At 42.7% G+C, this 6,046-nt stretch overlaps 1 pseudogene; it reads left to right on the top strand.

Annotated features, from left to right (window-relative positions):
- Positions 1-1,021: 1,021 nt before the first annotated feature.
- On the top strand, positions 1,022-2,022 carry LOC114220825 (L-lactate dehydrogenase B chain-like; annotated as a pseudogene).
- The last annotated feature ends 4,024 nt before the right edge of the window (positions 2,023-6,046 follow it).

Below are 6,046 nucleotides of genomic sequence, written 5' to 3'. Positions count from 1 at the left end.
ATTTCCAGAATTCAAAATCTACTATAAAACTATAGTAATTAAAAAAAAAACACAATGTGGTACTGGCATAAGGATAAACACATAGACCAATGGAATAGGATAGAGAACTCAGAAATCAACACTCACATATATGGTCAACAAGTTTTCAATAAGGGTGCCAAGACAATCCATGGGAAATGGACAGTCTTTTCAACAAACCTGCTGGGAAAACTGGATATCCACAAACAGAAGAATGAAGTTGGACCTTTACCTTACACCATATACAAAAATCAACTCAAAATGGATCAAAGACCTAAACATAAGGGCTAAAACTATAAAATTGCTAGAAGAAAATAGAGGTGTAAATCTTCATGACCTTGGATTTGGCAATGGATTCTTAGATATGACACCAAAACCATAAGCAACAACAACAAATAGATAAATCAAACTTCTATTGAAATTACAGACACCTAAGGACATTATCAGAAAAGTGAAAAGACAACCTACAGATGGGATAATATATTTGCAAATTATATACCTGATAACAGTCTAGTATCCAAAATATATAAAAAATTCTCACAAGAGACAAACAACCCAACTTAAAAATGGGCCAAATAGACATTTTTCCCAAGCAAGATAAACAAATGGCCAACAAGCACGTGAAAAGATCCTCAACATCATTAATTAGAAAAACGCAAATTAAAACCACAGTGTGGTACCTACCACTTCATACCCACTTGGATGGCTATTAATAAAAAAAAAAAAAAAAGAGAGAAACAGAAAAGTGTTGGCGATGGCTTGGAGAAATTGAAAGCCTTGTACATTGCTGGTGAGAATGAAAAATAGTTTAGTCACTTACAGTTTGGCAGTTCCTCAAAAGGTTAAACATAAAATTACCTTATGACCCCATAATTTCACTCTTAGGTCTATATATATATATATATATATATATAATTGAGCAGATCCTGCACCCAAGGAGATTCACACAGCTGACATTTATGTTCTTTGCACCACTCTTACAGCTGTCTCTGTCCCGGGCACAATGGCAACTCTTAAGGAAAAACTGATTGCACCAGCTACAGAAGAAGAGGCAACCATCCCAAACAATAAGATCACTGTAGTGGGCATTGGACAAGTTGGTATGGTATGTGCCATCAGCATTCTAGGAAAGTCTCTGGCTGATGAACTTGCCCTCGTGGATGTTTTGGAAATAAACTCAAAGGCAAAATGATGGATCTGCAACACGGGACCTTATTTCTTCAGACACCTAAAACTGTGGCAGATAAAGATTACCCCGATTGCCAATTCTAAGATTATAGGGGAACTAGAGGAGTCCGCCAGCAGGAGGAAGACAGCCATCTCATTCTGGTGCAGAGGAATGTTAATGTCTTCAAATTCATTATTCCTCAGATAGTCGAGTACAGTCCTGATTGTATCATAATTGTGGTTTCCAACCCAGTGGATATTTCTCACATATGCTACCTGGAAACTATGTGGACTACCCAAGCACCGTGTGGTTGGAAGTGGGTGTAATCTGGATTCTGCTAGATTTCACTGTCTTATGTCTGAAAAACTTGGCATTCATCCCAGCAGCTGCCATGGATGGATTTTGGGAGAACATGGTGACTCAAGTGTGATTACATGGAGTGGAGTGAATGTGGCAGGCGTTTCTCTCAGGAACTGAATCCAGAAATGGGAACAGGCAATGACAGTGAAAATTGGAAGGAAGTGCAGAAGATTGTGGTTGGAAGTGGCTATGATGTCATGAAGCTAAAAGGATGTATCAGCTGGTCTGTTGGATTAAGTGTGGCTGATCTCATTGAACCCATGTTGGGAAATCTATCCAGGATTCATCCACTGTCACTGATGGTGAAGGGAATATACAGCATGGAGAATGAAGTCTTCCTGAGCCTTCCATGTTTCCTGAAGGCTCAGGGATTAATCAGTGTGATCAACCAGAAGCTGAAGGATGATGAGGTTGCTCAGCTCCAGAAAAGTCCACCTACCTTGTGGGACATCCAGAAAGACCTAAAGGATCTGTGACTTCGGGCTTCTAGGCTGTAGACATTTGAACACTACAATGTGGTTAACAGTGACCCTTTGGTTTTCATCCATGTACATGGATCACAGTTTGCTTTTATCTTCCTACGTACGTGAATCTGGACTCACAGACTTGAAGCCCACGCTTGGTTTAATGCTTGCAACAGGAGCCCTTGAACAGATAATATTAACTATTATAGTATGCTTCTAAAAAAAAAAAAAAATTGAAAACAGAGGCTCAAGCAAGTCCAGGTACATAACATTAACTATCGTATTATGCTTCTAAAAAAATTGAAAACAGAGGCTCAAGCGAGTCCATGTACACACGTTTGTAGCAGCACTATTCACAATTGCTAAAAGATGGAAAAAGGCGAACATCCACCAGTGGATGACTAGATAAACAAATTGATGTACATACATATAATGGGGTAGCATTTCAGTGCAAAAAGGAATAAAGTACTGATATATGGTACAATATGGATGACCCTCCAAAACATGATGCTAAGTGAAAGAAGCCAGGCACAAAAGGTCATATATTTATGACTCCATTTATGTGAAATATCCAGAATTGATAAATCCACAGAGATGAGAGGGAAAGGATGGAGGGGGAATGAGGAGAAATTCCTTGATGGAAAAGGAGTTTAACTTCTAAGTGATTGGAAATATTTGGATAAAGGTGGTGGTTGCACAATGTTGTGAAAGTACTAAATACCTGAATGATTAATTCTGTGTTATGTGAATTTCACCTTAATAAATTACCTTAAAAAAGGAAAAACAAGAGCTAAAGACTCTGGGATGGCTGGCCCATCACCACCTATGGTGTAATATGTAGCATGTAATAATTTTTTAATACTCAGAACAAAACCTAGTGACAGGTGGGAGAATTTTCCTGATTACGAAACAGCTATGAGCATAAACAGTATTTTGAAATATCTCCAACAAATGATACTGTATGGTAAAAGATCTGTGGTTTCTATTGGTGGCAAAGTCATAGGTACTGTTAATACTACTGTCTTTTGTTGCCTGCATTCATGATAAAATGAAACGCTAGATTTTAGTTATAGATTGGTGAAAATAAAGATTTTTTTTTCTTTTCTTAGATCATGAACTCCCAGGGTAGAAACCCGTACTCCAGCGTGTTAAAAACTGAATAAAGAGTAAAGGAATTCACTACAGAAGAAAGATAAGTGCTACCATCAGCTGGACCTGATCTCTTAGGTCAGTGGTGAGCGAACTCCAACCCCCAGGCCAAATCCAGCCTATCACCAGTTTTTGCAAAGAATCGTTTTTTTGGAACACAGCCATGCCCATTCATGCCCATTGACTTACATATTTCCTATGGCTACTTTCACACTATGACGCTGCAGTTGAGTAGCTGAAATGGAATCCAAATGGCCTACAAAACCCCAAAAATGTACTATCTGCTTGAGAGGAATGCTACCCAGTTCTCTGATGATGCCCACCCTCTTAGCAGGCCACCACCTGGGGTTTTGCAAATTGTGTATAGGGCAAGTACCACGTGTGCACAAGCAAATAGTTTTGCTATCCATTATGCTTCTGGTTGAAAACCATCAATGTTCACTGAAACAAAAAATTAGAATTAAAAATGTGTCTTTCATGGGTCCAGGCAAGACAGAGTAAGCTCATGCCAAAACGCCCCTACCACGGAGTACAACTGTAAAATCTGGGCAGCATTCATAGAACAACTATTTGCAGACTCTAAAAAGTCAATTATTGCAGACAGATGGGGAAGATGAGCGTTTGAAATCATACCAAACCGGCAGTGAGTTTACCTCCCTGCCCCAGAACCCCCTGGCCAGAATGCAACGTGGCCTGAGACGCGGAGGTGGCCACTGGTGTCAACAGAGAGATTCAGGAAAAGCCCTCTAGTTCTTGGGAGAGCAGTGGGAAATGCCTCCCAACACTTAGAGAGTGGGGAAATCCCCCGTGGTTTCTTTCCTCCATTCTTTTGTTTCTTTTCTCCATTCCCTCATACCCAAGCATCCACGCAGTATCCAAGGTGGTGGGGACCATGACACAGGGGGCAGGGGTGGTTACCCAGGAATCTAATATGTAAGAAAGGGTAACGCTCTTTTCTAGTCAAAGGCATTGGGGTCCCAAAAAGGTGGGGAGACCCCTACTGCCTTTCTTCTTTCTCTGTTCTTCCACCACGCGGCCCCAGAAACAGGCTCAGTTTCAGGAAGCTTGTAACAGAACAAAATACATAAAGCCATCTTTCTGGCTGGAGAACTAAAATGAGAATCCCCAGGCAACCAGAAAGTAGCAGGGACATCACAGGGAGCGCGAGGTGCGGGAAAGTAATCCCCCCTCTCCCCGCGCCCTTGTTGCGAACTCTTGGGCGCATCCCCCCGCAGCACACGTGTGCATCTTATCCTTAACACTCATCAACGCTCCCCAGAAGCCCAGCATCAGTTGCCTTCAGGACAAAGTCCTGCCAAGTCCTGCCACCACCTCTTGCCCCAACTCTGTCTCCATCGCTGCAGGTGCCCACAGACCCTGAGCTGCAGGTTGAATCTGGACCAGTGTTAGTACAGTGTGTTCTTGAGTTCCAATGCAAGCCGCCTGTTCCCTCCGCCCCTTCTCTGCAAGGTTCAACTCCCATCTCTCTTCCTCCAGGTGAACCTTCGCTAGTAACCAGTGCTCCCTGCTAACCCTCCCTTCGCGCTCCCTCAAGAGGAGCTCACCTCATCCTGGGCTTAACTCACAATGTCACGTGCCCGGTAGTCGTTTTGTGAGGCCGTTTCTCCCCCACTGTGAGATCTTGAGGGAAGGACTCAGTGGGTGAGAGTGAATGAGCAAAAACACGACCCGAAAGTTCACCAAGGGTCTTACTAGTGATTTGGCTGTTGGTTACTTGTGCCTTAAAATCGGCTTGCCCAACTGGGCATCTGGTCACCATTCTTCCATTTACTAGATGTGACCTTGGTCAAATCCCTTCACTTCTCAGTGTCGTTCTTGTCTCTCAGATGGTAAAATACCCAAGCCCTGATGGCATTGAAAATTTGGAGAAACAATCAAATGAAATTGGGGCTATCAACATGCTTTCCTCTGGCAAGAGGTTATTACTACAAGTTTCTGAGTCACAGTGTGGAAAACAGAGATGTTGGAAGCAGAAGGGGCTCGGAGACAACAAAGCTGAAATCCTTCATTTTATTACCAAGGAAAATGAGGTCAGAGATTGCACAGTGAGGCAGGCTCAGAGCTTGCTCAAACCTGGGGCTCCTGCTCTTCCCAACACCTCATTCTCCTTGGCACACTCAGGTTTATCTTTGGGAAAGAGGATTCTTTTTCTTAAGCAGGTCCGTTAAGTTCTTATTCTTCATTCTCCTCCTTCCCTCTCCTCTTCTTCTTTTCTTTCTCCTTCTTCTTCATCTTCTTCTTCCTCTTCTTTTTCGAATCAGAGAAGAGACATTTTTTAAGTGCCCTGGACCCTGGGTGATTGTGAAAACCTAACTCTGTGCACACCCACACATCCCTGAGTGCCAGGTACTTTTGTGGATGGGTATTTACTGTGCAAAGATGCGTATGTTATTGCGGAAAGCCTGTTCAAGGATCTATTCCAACCAGACCCAGAGAAAAGCAAAACCGAGTTGTCTTTTAGGGACATTGTCTTTCGGGGATTCAGTTACCATGGCAAGCATGCCTTGACTCACAAACTGTTCCCCCGAGAGGTCTCCCACAGGCCCATTGTTCCATAAAACTATGCTGTTTATTTTTTTTTTTAAGATTTTATTTATTTATTCATGAGAGACAGAGGGAGAGAGAGAGAGAAGCAGAGGGAGAAGCAGGCTCCCAAGGAGCAGGGAGCCCGATGTGGGACTCGATCCCAGGACCCTGGGATCATGACCTGAGCCGAAGGCAGACGCTTAACCATCTGAGCCACCCAGGCGCCCAAAAACTATGCTGTTTAAATTTGAGGGAAAGGATAGAAAGATTCCATAGAACGAAATGCCAGAGGAAGAAAGGAACCCCTGATGGAGTTTTCCGGGAGACAAGATTGAAATCT

This window comes from Eumetopias jubatus, unplaced genomic scaffold, assembly GCF_037043125.1.
Source record: "Eumetopias jubatus isolate StellerSeaLion01/CBP00866 unplaced genomic scaffold, mEumJub1_p1.0 scaffold_9, whole genome shotgun sequence".
NCBI lineage: Eukaryota > Metazoa > Chordata > Mammalia > Carnivora > Otariidae > Eumetopias > Eumetopias jubatus.
The sequence above is the reverse complement of the archived record's forward strand: the minus strand, read 5'-3'. Positions and strand labels throughout refer to the sequence as shown.